Raw genomic sequence first — 15,430 nt, forward strand, 5'->3', positions numbered from 1 at the left:
TTCAAGGCCCCGCCAGATGTCATTTTTGCCCCCAACCAGAAACACTTTACCACTTAATGATGTACTGTCCTCACACCTCCCGAATATGGAACACGGTTCAAACATTCATAAAACACAAACAACCCCTTACAGAACACACATTATACTGGTTAAACGAAGGAAACATTAACACAACTAAAGCAATCATTATTATAACAACCATGTACCCGATTTGGACATACAGATGCGACAAAATTTACGGAAGGGAAACAGGACCAGACATACTCAGGAAAATAAACAACATATTAAAAGAAACAATCACAGATACCATAAACAGAAACAAAATAACAAAACACCAATGGCAGCAAGTAGGTCTCATCTCAGAATTCGAAAGACAACTGCAAATCATAGAAATAAAGGACCCACCATAAATTTAAAAAAGAAACATAAAACACACATATACACGATAAAATAAATATACATAAGCGAAAGAAAAGCATATTGTAAACTTTTTCATTAAGCTGTATAACCATTTGTACAGTAATTGCTTTATGCTATGATTAGTTGTAGTTCTGTGCATAATATTTGTCAATTATAGAGGTTGTAGTTTATTTTTATGTATCCAAAAATGTCAATGACAGTTTATATAGTGGAAGAACTTAATGACATTTTGTTGATCCGGTGGGTAACTCAAATATCTGCCAAAATGTAACCCTCTCTTTCTATGTTAAAACAAATACTACATATGTATATAGACATTTGCAATCTGAAAATGATAATAATGAAGCAATAAATCATGTAATGATATGCAAAAACAAGTTTTAGTAATTATATGTTAAGAATATTTATGATATGTAAAATAACTACATGTGTATGTATAAATATGGTATATGTAAATAGCGCTTAACACTTCATGATAAGTTAATAATGCATAATCCAAACTGCATATGTATAATGTACAATCCAAAATGTACATTATACTGTAAATGTATAATGTACAATCCAAAATGTTTACAGCCCAAATGTAAAAGTGTAAGTCAAACATAACAAAGGGCTATAAAGAAGTGTCTCCGAAAGAATAATTATGTATTATAAGTAAAATAGTCATACGCATAGAAGACGTATTATATGTAAAATAGTAATAGGAATATATGTATATGTGCGTATTATTATATTATTATTAAGATCAAGAAATGTAAATCAAAATGCCAATTAGAATAAGCACATTCTATGTACAAATGTATATATATTTATTTGGATTGTACGTAGATGCTTTATGGTTAATAAAATATAACCTAGTGGCTATTCGCTTCGCAACCATATGCCTGGGGAAGGAGTGTCCTAGGTTCGATTCCCATCGACGATGAGGAGTTCAAGGATCTTCCTCAGCCATAGCCAAGTTAGCCAGTCTTGGGCGTGGACAACAGGGATTTCCTCTCACCAGTTTATCTGGAGGTTTTCATTCTGTAGGCAGGCACACCGGTCCCGTGAACACACACGGATTACAGTCAGGAATACTGACCCAGCCATAGGTCAGATTCGTCAGCTATGCCGGTTCCGGAGATCGGATAAAATTCGGGTGGACTGAGATGGTGTCGTGCATTCCCGTAAAGGGAACTCACGCCGCTGCATCATCATATGATAATTAATTAATTAATTAATAAAAAATTTAATTCCAAAATATATAAACTCATTTAAATATTTTGTAACAACTGATTTTGATTTTGCTAATCATATTGCTGCGTTTTGACCAGTCCTTATCTTGGGATATCTTATATTTAATCATGGCTGTACTCCAAAATAGTGGGAAGCCAAGTCTAATACGAGTCATTATGCTTATACACTCTCTACCTAGATGGTCTTCTCATGAAAACATTCGAGACTAGAGCTTTAAGCAAAATATTGAAATCTAACTTGAGGTTTTAGATATAAAATGATTTTTCTGGTCATCTGGCTACATGTTTAGGATACCATATATATATATATATATTATTTTTTTTTATTATTTTTTTGTAAACAAACCAGTTTCTCTCTCCGTATGAAATTATCTCCTATGCTAAAAAATAACCTCGTTCCATCTTTCCTAAAACCTGAAGTAAAAAAAAAAAGGCACCTTTTACAGAAAACACTCACATTCTCACAGTCCATTCTCTGTCTGCTACCGTTCAACGATATATTTTAACAACATCATAAAAACTCAACATAAAAAAATATTCCGACCAACTTATCATTGACAAACCTATGAAGAAAATTCCTAAATCTATGAACTAGAAGAAAAATAAACATACCCCACTTTCCTTTCTTTGATTACAGAGGATAAAATATAAATATGGTTCACATGCTTCAGTGAAACCCGATAAACACTTGTTATTGTAAGACAACAGTAAACCTAGATAAAGAACTGTTATCTATCAAAGTCTGGCTTTGTCTCTGATGCCATTATGATGGTGTGCATCGTCAGCATCATACTACTAAACTATTTCATTAAAATTACAATCACAATGATTATTTCTTAGGCTGCTACCATGATGAAATATCCCAATAATATAAAAAAAGATCATTAGATGAAATGACCAAGAATATAATAAGCGGTCCTGCATACGAAAAGGTTCATAGCTTTAGGCCACTAACCAAAGTATTATCTTCGAAGAAAATAATGTTCCTTGTAATATTATGCAAATTTTGTGTTTTCGTAGTCACACCTAAGGCTGTTTAAATATCTTTCATATATAATAACATATTAATCTCTATGACTTATTATTTAGAAATATAATTATTACAAATATAAATAAAATAGAATATTATTTAGAATATTATTTATTATTTAGAAATAACATTTAACTACAATTTGCTGTATTATGAGGATTTGGATAATATTTAACTAAAGTGCTCACTAGATGTCACTGCTGAATTCAGGTTGTTTACAATAACAAAATAGTTATCCATATTGTTTGTTTCTTATCCTAGGTTTTTATTCTAACTCTTCTGATGTTGTCTGCTAGCACTTTCGCTGAAATCATTGGCATCGGAGATTACATCGCTCATATAGATCATAAAGGACACTTGACGGGAGAAAGCACTCGTTACGACTATCGTTTCCATCATTACGACTTTCCCATCGAGGGCTACGGTGATGAGGAGTATCATTATTATTAAACGGGAGATGTTTAAAGTTGTATTTATTTCATCTTAAAACAGTAAGTTGATTTTGTTTTACGATCCGATAATTATAATAGCTTTACTTAGTGATGCCATCTAGTGCAGAGATAGAAAAATAACTTAACAAATAATTTACTATGAACTCATTGCCAATTTTATTTTTGTTTATTATATTATTTGTTTTCATCTGTATACTTGTAGAACTAATTTAAGCTTGCATTCCTCGTGTTTTTAAGAAGTTATTATTTCAATGTAATATCAATGGTATTACAATTTTTATATGCACTTCGCATCCATGACAACTTGGACGTATATATACATCCTGGCCGGTAGCGTGGTTAAAGCCAAATAGAGGAAACTACTTGGAAATGCAGCCATCCATTTAAATCCACTCTTATTGAAAGAGAATACTTTCTGATAGAAAGCATATGCTATGGTATAGTGCACTTGTCCCAGATGCGTATCTAAAAACTATACTTTTTTATTATAATTTTATTTAATTTCACAATTGGTTGAGTTGAATTTCTTTCTAATTTTCAGAATTAGCACGCGTTTTCAACCTATAGATGGCACTAGTGCAGTTCTCATTATTAGCAATGCTGTGTTACTGTGTTATTATTTTTTATTTTTTTTTATTCAATTATGTATTTTATTTATAAAAATAAATAATCGTAAATTTACGGTTTGTTTATTAATGACCACACGATATAGTTTTTACAATAACTTTTAAAAAATATATATATATTTCATTATACAAATGAAATGTCTAAAATTAATTGAAATAAATGCTACTGACATTAAAAATGCCATTCTAAATTCCTGTGATAATCATTAATAATCATGTATTGTTTCCTCTTTTCAGATAAACGGGACATGAGCAAGTAAGCATGCGCAAAAATATATCATATCCACCTCTGTTTGTGTATATTATAATATTCTACATTGTAAAAATACCTGTATATCGAATGCTTGAGGAGGACGTGAGTCGCAAAGATATTTACATTACATTTGCCTAAATCGGAGAGTTACCGCCATCTAGTGTCAGATCATATCAAACCATACATCGATGTACAAAAAAAAAAAAAAAAAGAATAGTTAACTATTACTATAAAAAAGAGGGATGTTTAAAAACATATAATTTTTAACTTAAAAATCCTCTTGAAATGCATTTCTAGGCTTTGTTTACATCATTGGTATTGCTACACCATTTAGTAAAATTATTACCTCTTCTACTTGTTAATTTTAGCAAAAATGTATTCTTAGCGATGTGTCTTTTTTGTTTATGTGCATCACTCCTAGTAACGTTGTTTTCCGCATGTCATCCTTGTGCAGGTGCCAAGCTAACCTTATCTGAGTTGTTCTAATTCTACTATTAATAAAATAAATTCTGATAAAAAAGAAATCAGCCATTGTCCTAAATACGAATCAAACAACAACAAAATTTCCAGTGAATGTAATTAGCTGAGCGGTTTCCAACCTTTTTTCTTTTTTTATTGACCCAGCCATATCCGAATAACCTTTTCAAAACTTTACTGAGTAGTTAATATGCATTAAAAAGATGAAAATCATTTTGCATCCTACGGACATTTTTCAAAAATTAAAATACTATCGTTCGATATATAAAAATAAAAATGGTGTTTGTTAAATAGTTTGAAATAAATCAAAATAAAAATGATTTCACTTTAAACATGAATATATCATATAGTATTTAAAATATCATAAAAACTGTTTTTTTGAAGTACACTGCAATGAGTTTCGCCAATTTTTTACTGCACTAGCCATAATAAAAATTCTAAAAAAAATTCTCTAAAGTTTAGTTAGTAATAAAGTTAATATATATATTAATTTAATTTAAATAAATATTAAATTTTCATTTTCTAAAATGTTAAAGTTAGGGTTTTATTCCATAATAAAATAAAAATGTAAAACATCCCTTAGCTTAGTGATATGAATTCTACAGTCATATTGCTAATTGAAGGGTGATTTAAAATACTAGTTAGGATACGGAATGCAATATGGCGGAAGGTGTGTCTAATGTAGACTTTCCTTTATCCCTCTGACGAAAACGCACTTCTCTTTTGCCATCATCAGAAACATTTTGTCAACCCATTTCCACACAAAAAAAAAAAAAATGTATAGGTCTTACTCTATGAAGAATAAAAACAGGGGTTAGCAATTCATTCCTTTTTTTTTTTAAAAAAATATTTTTACTAAATCCCGAACCCTGATAAAGATTTTCTAAACTGATATATTCAAAACCAATTTTAGGGATACACTATGCAGACATTGTGTATTCCTAAAACTCTCGAGAAATGATCGTTAAAAAAAAAAAAAAAACGTATATTCATGAAGTCTAGGCAAACACATTGAGCATAGAATTAGACCTCGCGAGCAACAGATCTATATTTTGTTTGTTTTTCCGAATATTACGCATGAATTTTGATATAAGTATAAATGATGTTTACATACTTGTAGTAATCCAGGTAGTTTTAAGTGAAAATATTTTTTCCATAAATAAGAAAAATATTAAAATAAAGTATATAAAACATGAACGTTTTAAAAAAGTTCATAAAATTTTAAAAGATTGTTTTTTTGTTAATGAAGAAGCTTGCAAGATATTCTGAGATTACCAAAACACCCTCTAATTTTTCAAACTCAAAATATCTAAATAATGCTTCAGAAATTTTTTTATTTTATGGATGGAATCAATCGACCGTGAGATGCGGTGATTGATTCATTCAATCCAATACCCTTGGAGGGTGGATGGGAATGCTGTAGCCAATGAAGTTCTAACTGAGGCTCGGTTATTGCTGTTACCCTCCTGCCATGATCAGAGCTTTAATAGCTCAATAACACCTTATCCCTACACTGTCCTCTACAGATAACGGGGAAGATGAAAAGCATTCTTGCTTCGCCCCTTTAAGCCAGTCCTTATAAGGACTATATAAGGACTTTTTATTTTATAAAGACTATTTTATATTTCATTTTATATATTTTATAGTCGACCGTGAGATGCGGTGATCAATACCCTTGGAGGGTAATAGATGGCAATGCTGTAGCCAATGAAGTTCTAATTGAGGCTCGGCTATTGCTGTTACCCTCCTGCCTTGATCAGAGCTTTAATTGCTTTAACCTTTCTAAACACCTTATCCCTACACTGTTCTCTACAGATAACGGGGAAGATGAAAAACATTCTTGCTTCGCCCCTTTAAGCCAGTCGTATAAGGATTTTATTATATATATATATATATATATATATTATATATATATATATATATATATATTATATATATATATATATATATATTTTTTTTTTTTTTTGCGACTTTTTTTGGTTTTTTTTTGCGACTGTAATAGTTTTTCCATCTCTCTAGAATATTCTTAATGAAGAAAAAAATAAAAAAGTAAACTTTATTTTATTGAGATAACAAAATGATAAAATTTTATTATTACAGTAAACCCTGGATTTAACAGACTTCGGATTTAATGGACAAAATTTCCGGTCCGTATTAAAACATTTTAAAGTTAACACCCTGTTAATTTTAAAATGCTTTTAACCAAGATTAACTTATAATTAAATGAACAGGTTACTTTGTGTTATTAATTTCTGTTATTTTAAACAAATTTTGGCGAAAAGGCCATCACATATTGGAAAAACACTGTAGTAATTTAGCCGCCATCAATGAGTCACCGCTCACAAAACATGTTCGGCGAATGATTAGCACGTGATCACACCAATCGAACTATAATTGGCTCTTTTGTCGCGTGACTTGACTTTCTGAGCAGTTTTAACGCATGCTGGCCGATGTTCCGACGCGCTCTAAGCCACGCCCAATAGCGTGTATTTGTTTAGTCGCTGTGAATTGTTTACGTACGTATTTTATAGACCTATTCAATATAAATTATAATTAAATATGTATGAATGGTAAAACACATCTTTGTTAACCCTAACCTTAAAATATGGACAAATGGAAAAGAGTTAATTTAACGTTAAATCAAAAATTGGAAGTCATACAAAAGTTGGATTCGGGAGTGTCTGTCTCGTATATCTGGGCAATGTGGCATAAAAAAAAGCAAACTGTATCGGACATTAAAAATAACAAAGACAAAATAAAAAAAAAATGCAAGTGTTCCAACAGAAGATATTGAACCATTTAGGCAAATATTAATAGAACGCATAAATAACAAAATGCTATTAGAGTCTCATATTCATAATGCTGACGAAACTGGTTTGTTCTGTACCAGAAAACACACAAGCCTCAAAATATGAAATATTGACACCTGGAAAAAAAATCACAATGGATATCGGATCTCGGCACTGCTTTGCTCTAATGCCAATGGATCGCATAAACTGACACCCGTAATTGTTGGCAAGTCTCGTAAACCTACAGTTTTAAAAAAAATATAACAAATCATCTGCTCGTTTCGTATTATAACCCTAAAAAGGAATGGTTCAACTCGAACATTTTTCAAGACTGATTTTTTAAAGAATTTTTACCTCAAGTCAGGAAATTTCAAGTCGATGAGCTTGGAATACCATCGGAAGATGCGAAATGTTTATTGCTTTTAGACAACTCCTGTTCATCCATCCGAAAATATTGTATGTTCACGAGATGGCAAATTTAGATGGATGTTTTTGCCAAAAAATAGAATATCACTTATCCAGCCCATGAACCAGAGGATAATTCTGGCAACCAAACGAATACACCACAAAAAGTTATAAATGAGGTAATGGTTGTATTTCAGGATGAAAATAATGAAGAAGATACAAGAGGTCTGCCTACCTTACAAAATTTAAAAAGTTACAACTTAAAATCTGAATTTCGAACTTGGATTTCGAAGGGTTAGAGATTACTGCAGGACAATACAGAATATTGGTGGGGAGGAAGTAGCTGAGGAAGATGTTTTACGGTTAGAAGAAGATGAAGGTGATCCTGGATATCATGACTAAAAATGAAATAGTAGATGAGGATGGGAGTGAAGATGATGAGGAGGAGAAACAACACGCTTAAATGTTAATTTATCAGTGATTAGAGATCGCATCTCGACGATCTAATAACGTTTATTGAATTCATCAGATAACGTATTTCAGCTTTATCACACACATTTTTGTAATTTTAGGGAGTTTGTTATTAAAAAAAAAAAAAAAAAACCAGCACTAACTTCATGCCAGAACGGAAGTGTCTGGATGTATCATCATCCGAATAAATAAACAAAATTTATTTATTGTAGAATCATGAGTGGTGTTCCATGTGGAATCGCAAGCAAAAAATAATAATAAAATAAAATAATAATAATAACTAAACGACACTTGCTCAATCTAAGGCCTATCAGGTAAAGCACAAATTTGGGAATATTAGCCCTCGGAAGACACAAAACATCTTAAAATAAAAAGATTGTCTGAAAATGCAACTAATGAAACAAAAAAAGTACACACATTCTCCATTAAACTGGCAGTGAAAAGAAGAAATACTGAGACAGTCTGGAAATAAGCTGTGATTAAGTTTAAAACCCTCTAAAATTATACAAATTCTGCGCATGCGCTATATAAAAATGCTACTGAAAATTAATGGCGTACAAGAAAAAAAATATTGTAATTTTTTTCGCCTAAAGGAGAGAATCACTCCCTAGAAAAAGATTATACAGCTTCAGTTTAATTTTTAGTTTGATGATTTCACATGGAATGACCCACCAATAACTTTCCAAAGATAAACATACACGTCTTAATCGAACCATTTTTGGGCATCTTTTGGTCGAGATAACTGCAGGCATCTAAGCATTCATTCCACTACACCATGGAAAGTGTCCTGGGGTATTCTGGAACAGTTAACATTCAGAAGGTCAGCGACCGAGCGAAGCAATGACACAGAGCAACGGATGCTGTGTTTCGTATGCCACCGAATGTTCCATGGGAATGAAATCTCAGAAGAATTAAGCTATCAGCGCAGCACACATAATGGATGGATTGCTTTTCGACAAGTGGTTGTATAACATTGTCTTGTAAAATGGGGTGTTGGTTTGCAGGGAGAGTCAGATCCATTGAGTCACATTATCACTTCTATTAAGATTAAATAGATTTAGGTGAAGTGAAACGCATATCATTTATATGGTTGGATAGATAATTTCACGGTTTGCGGGTATGAAGAATGGTTTATGTGACTTAAGCCCGACTTGACTGCTGCACGTTAAATGGATTCAATATAAGATCACATCATATTAATCAGAAATTTTGTTCGTCCAATAATTATAAAGATAATCATCCAGTATGCTGCGTCCTTGGTTGAAAAGTTCATTATTATATAATGCCCCAAAACAGAAAAGAAGTTTTATCAAATGAGGATTCATCATCATCATATAACGCAAATTCATATGCTGATGATGAATCCTCATTTGATATGTAGAGAAGGTTTCTTAATCTTTCTAAACCCAAGGACCAATAAAATGCCTAAAATAATTCTACGGACCTAAGTTATGTAATTTGTTTAAAAACCTATGTGGGGATTACCAACATTTGGGAAAAACTGTGCCATTTATAACATAATAAATCTAAAAGCATGTTTTGAATACATGCTTTTAGATTTATTTTAGGTTTTAGGAAGTAAACGATTAAAAATGTATCATCATTAAACAAAGTTTTAATTTTTATTTATTTAACAAATAAATAATATGTTTAATTATGTTACTGCTTACTTTAAAGATGGTGAGCTTCTCGTCCCTTGCAGAATTGCTGGGTATCTGGCTCAATATTGGTCCACTTCAGTCGAAGATCGGCACACACACTAAAACGATTTCTGCATTTTTTTTTTTTTTTTGAAGGAGCGATGAAAATCCTTTCTCACAAAGACAGGTTGAAGAAAACTGCATGACGATTTTCAATGCTTCTTCAGATAATTCGGGAAATTCACTTCTCACTGAAGGTGAGATCCAGAATCGAGTCAAACACGATCACAGAATTGCCTTTTAAGCCCACTGTCAATGGAAAGCTAAATTAACTGTTCTTTATTCGATAACGAAAGGTCGTTCTCGTGAGTGTAAGCCTGAAATAGATCGCGAACCCACAGAAATTTCTTATAAACGTTATTTGGAAAATATGTTTCAAAATTCTATTTCAGATTTTTGAGGTGGTCACAAACCTTTTCCAGAAACTCAGAATCAACAAAAAAAAGATCATTTTCCACTAAAAAGGATTCCAATGTTGGAAAAGGTGCAAATTGTCTGTCTTTTACATAACTATTCCATAACACCAGTTTTTTCTCGAATTGCCTTTATTTTGTCGTAGGCATCAACAGTTAAAGAATTTCCCTGAAGGGAGAGATTTAGTTTAGTTCATTTAATTCCGAAAAAAAATGTCTGAAATATAGGATAGTGTTGATAACCATGCTTCGTCAAGAAGGAGTGATGAAAAATCAGAATTACACATTCATTTACAAACGTTAACCTTGTACTTTGCCCCTGGAAAGCCAGCGAATTTTTGAATGAAGCAAAAGTTTTATATATTCACTGCTCATTTCATCGCAGAGTACGGAAAATAACCTGTTATTTAAAGTTCGAGCCTTAATAAAATTAACTAGCTTTACTGTGTTGTATAGCAAAGTTTTAAATTTTGGTGGCATTCCTTTGGAGGCTAACGCTTCCTTATGTATGAAGCAATGTACCCAATTCATATCCGGATCTACTTCCTTGACCATAGAAATAACCTCATTATGCTTGCCTGTAAGAACGCGAGCTCCATCTGAACAGAAGTCAATACATTTTTTCCCCGCTGGATTCCTTTGTGTATTATGTAATTATTGAGAATGTAAAATATTTATTTTCCAGTTGTTCGGGATGATAAATTTCCACAAACCAGAATATCGTCATGAATGTTGTTATCATAACAAACCCATATTGTTGTTCACTTAACCCTTCTTTTATTACTCGTCATTCTGCCGCTATTTGTTGGATTTTTTTAAATATCCTTTTTATTTCAATAACTTTTACTTACTTATTCAATTTTAATTTGTTTTGTTTGGATAATTAAAAATATATATTTATTTATTTAATTTAAGTCTGCCACAGGTTGAGAAACCCTGATCTAGAGAACATTCATATATTTATCACGTGTAACATGAAAGTAGCAAGTTCAATATCACACCCAAACTCCCACAACTACAATAAGGTAACTGTTAATTTTTATGGCAAGATGGATAACAATCCGTGGATTTTTATCCCTTCATCGCTAAGGAGTTGTTTTAATGTATAAAAAAATTATCGAGCACCTGGCTCGCCCAATTTAGGTGTGAGAGCGCTTGTACCGATGAGCAGAGCTGCCTTCGGGCGCTTGTGTTTCCATCTGTCGTTCTCATCGTAGTTGGATGTCTCTTGAATGAGTTGAGTGGGGGTGAAAAGCCACTTGTGCGAAGTAGGTATGGACAGTCCAGCGAAGAATCGTGGGTATATTAGCATCTCGATGGAGGAGAGCATTCCTGACAAACCAAGGAGCATCAAAAATCATACCAAGACGCTCAACAACAAAAAGGCCCAGGTGCTGACGAGATTACTAACAAAACTATAAAAGCGCTCCCACATAAAGCAGTTATGCATCTGGTAGCCATTTTAACCTCAATATTCAGATTCAATTATTTTTCCCACTCGCTGCAAACAAGCAGATATAATCCTCGTTCACAAGCCGGGGAAAGCACCTCAGTGGCCCCAGAATTATAGGCCCATCAGCCTCTTGTCACGCCTGGGGAAAATTGCAGAAAAAATCATTCTCAACCGCCTGCAAGATGAGGTGAACAAAAACATCTTTGCCCCGAAAGAACAGTTTAGATTTCGTACTGAACACAGTACAACTCAGCAAGTCCACAGATCGATAGAGTTTATAACAACTGGTTTTAATTCGAGACAACATACAAGAGCTATCTTTCTTGATGTTGCAAATGCCTTTGATAAGGTTTGGCACAAAGGGCTTATTTAGTATTTAATTACAGCCAACATTCCACTATTCCTTACTAAACTCATTGACTCTTATCTAAAAAACCGGAAATTCCAGGTTAAGCTGTGCGGACTCAGATTCTCTATGAAAAGAATCATTGCAGGTGTACCCCAAGGCTCACTGCTTTTCGACATCTACGTTGCAGACGCCCAAGCACGGCATCAACCACATGGCTTCCTACGTGGACGATATGGCAATTATGACCAGATCTCTCAGGCCGCACTTAGCTACGCAGCGATTACAAAAGGCAGCAACAAGCCTAGAAAAATGGTTTAAGAAATGGGGGATGGATGTTAATGCTGACAAAAGTACCGCCATACTTTTTACAAGACGGAAAACATCTCACTGCGGAGAAATTAAACTATTCATTGCAGCTATTCCATATCAATCCGAAATCTTGGTATACAACTAGATAACCGCCTCAGTTTTAACCTTCCATTGTATGTATATGCTTCTAATAACCAATTCCGGAGTTGTCCAGCTCTACTCTCTTCTCAACCGGAGAAGCCAATTTAGCACTCAAAATAAGTTACGGATTTCCCCAAACTGCAATAAATTCTAAGTTCTTAAAAGAACTGGGAGATGGACTGAGTCCTTGACTCTTTATCCCGTCATCTGAATGAAGAAAATCTGTGTGGATGAGGTTTTGTTGAGCTAAAAGCTCTAATCATGGCTGGGTAACGGCAATAGCCAATGAAGTTTTATCCAAGCCTTAGATAAAACTTCATTGTCTATAGCATTGCCATTTGTTACCGTGGAAATCCAGAAAAAGACTTTAGGTTGTTGGATATTCCAAAACCCCAAACTACAATAAGTCCTTATAAGGACTGACTTAAAGGGGCGAAGCAAGAATGCTTTTCATCTTCCCCGTTATCTGTAGAGGACAGTGTAGGAATAAGGTGGTATTGAGCAATTAAAGCTCTAATCATGGCAGGAGGGTAACAGCAATAGTTGAGCCTCAGTTAGAACTTCACTGGCTACAGCATTGCCATCCATTACCCTCCAAGGGTATTGGACTGAATGAAATCCTTCACCTTGCTCCCCAAGAAACGCAAAAACTTAAGTCATATTGAAATATAAAAATTAAAAAATGGTGTATTAAGAAATGATGGCAATATTCCTTATTTGTTTAAATCTAGCATAATATAAAAATACGAGCAAAATATATATATACCCTAGAAATCCTGAAAAGGACGTTAGGTTGTTGATATTCCAAAACCCCAAACTACAATAAGAAATATTATTAAATTGCTTGGTTAAAGATACCAAGCAATTTTAAACCTAGTGATCAGAGCTAATTCTACTTTTACCATGAGTTGTGTTGGTCTTGCACTACCTATAGGATCAGCTAGACTTGCATCACTTGTAGGCGCAAACTTGACTTGTTTGTCTGTTTGCTTACTTGGGAAATGGAGTAAAACCAGGTTTAAAATTGCTTGGTATCTTTAACATTTATTATACCCAAGGTAAAATACTTTCTACACACATATATATATATATATATATTTACAAATAAATCATTAGATCCACTATATATATATATATATATATATATATATATATATATATATATATATATATATATATATATATATATATATATATATATATATATATATATATATATATATATATATATATATATATATATATATATATATATATATATATATATATATATATATTTATTTATATATGACAGAATGATCATTGACTCGGTTAACATACATATTTTTTAAAAGATTTGAATGACTAGAACCGAGATTTAAATAAAAAGGTTTTAGTAAAAAAACACTACTAGTTTCGGCCTATAACAGCTTTCTTCAGGTGACATTATAAAAGAAAGAAAAAACTTTCAGATGTAGAAAAAAACATCCTTAGTAGAGGTCTAAACTTTATTCCTTCCCCAAAATTAATACCAAAGGAGACACTACTTACAAAAATAGAAAAAGCTGCTTCTTTTCTCCCTCTACAAGATGTGCATTTTCTACGTATTGAATCAATCTTTATTATTAATAACGCAAAACGCAAAACCACCTGCAGACAACATTACTTCAACTGAACGCAAAGCTATTAAAAGTTTAAAAAACAATAGAGATATAATCATCCTCCCTGCGGATAAAGGCAATGCAACAGTCATCCTTAACTCTGAAGATTACCAAAATAAAATGATTGAATTACTACATAATGATACCTACTCAATACTTGAGAGAGATCCAACTCGTGAACTTCAGAATCGTACAAACAACTTATTAAAAACATCAACTGAATTATCCGGAAACGTTCGTTTATATCTACGCTCTCCCCATCCGTTAATTCCTCGCATATATGGTGTTCCTAAAATCCATAAAGAGAACACCCCATTACGCCCAATTGTAGAAGGTATCAATTCTCCTACGTACAATATTTCAAAATATCTTGCCAAATACCTAAAAGGTTTTTCAAGCAAGTCACCATCCTTTATCAAGAATACTACAGAATTTGTAACATACATCAAGGATATTACAGTTAATGAAGATGGCATCATGGCTAGCTTGGACATAATTTCTTTGTTCATTAATGTCCAAACAGATGAAGTCCTAACATTACTCAAGGACAAGTTATCCAAAAAAATGTTAGCCTTGCTTACACATTGCATCAGGTCCGGTTACTTCAAAGTTCAAGATAATATATTCAAACAAAATCATGGACTGGCTATGGGTAATCCTTTATCCCCTGTAGTCGCAAATATTTACTTAGAGGATTTTGAAACCAAGGCTATCTCTGCCTTTATTTTAACACCTAAAGTTTGGAAACGTTATGTGGATGATGTCTTCATTGTTTGGAGCCATGGGCATGAATCCTTTATGGATTTCCTCGACCATCTGAATAGTCAACAACAAAGTATTAAGTTTACTGCTGAGCTTGAAACGGATAATTCCTTACCTTTTCTTGATGTCAAACTGACTCGCTCTTCTGGTAAACTCAAAATATCGATATATAGAAAGCCCACACATAAAAACAGATATCTGCACAGTCAGTCCCATCATTTCCCTCCTCATAAGCTTGGAATAATTTCCACCTTGGGACATAGAGCCCGTTCTCTTCTTGATGACCCAAATGAATTTCTTACAGAAATAAACCATCTGAAAACTTCTTTCGAAGTTAATGGATATTCCAAGAAAATCATTGACAAATTCCTTCTTAATCCTCGTAGACATCACTCAGAAGAAACAAATAGATTCAAAGGCAATATATCTATTCCTTACATAAATACGGTTTCAAATGAATTAGCAAAAGTTCTCAAAAAATACAATATCAGAAACTTGTTCACTC

General features: G+C 32.8%; 1 long non-coding RNA gene across 1 annotated transcript; it reads left to right on the forward strand.

The window, feature by feature from the left end:
* Positions 1–2,968: 2,968 nt before the first annotated feature.
* On the forward strand, positions 2,969–4,540 carry LOC150096838 (uncharacterized). Its single transcript, XR_016549853.1, has 2 exons — positions 2,969–3,176; positions 4,001–4,540. It is a non-coding gene; the product is annotated as an uncharacterized LOC150096838 (long non-coding RNA).
* The last annotated feature ends 10,890 nt before the right edge of the window (positions 4,541–15,430 follow it).

Source organism: Typopeltis vanoorti, chromosome 18 (assembly GCF_054136105.1).
Source record: "Typopeltis vanoorti isolate ZY-2024b chromosome 18, IOZ_Tvanoo_1.0, whole genome shotgun sequence".
In the NCBI taxonomy this organism is placed as follows: Eukaryota; Metazoa; Arthropoda; class Arachnida; order Uropygi; family Thelyphonidae; genus Typopeltis; species Typopeltis vanoorti.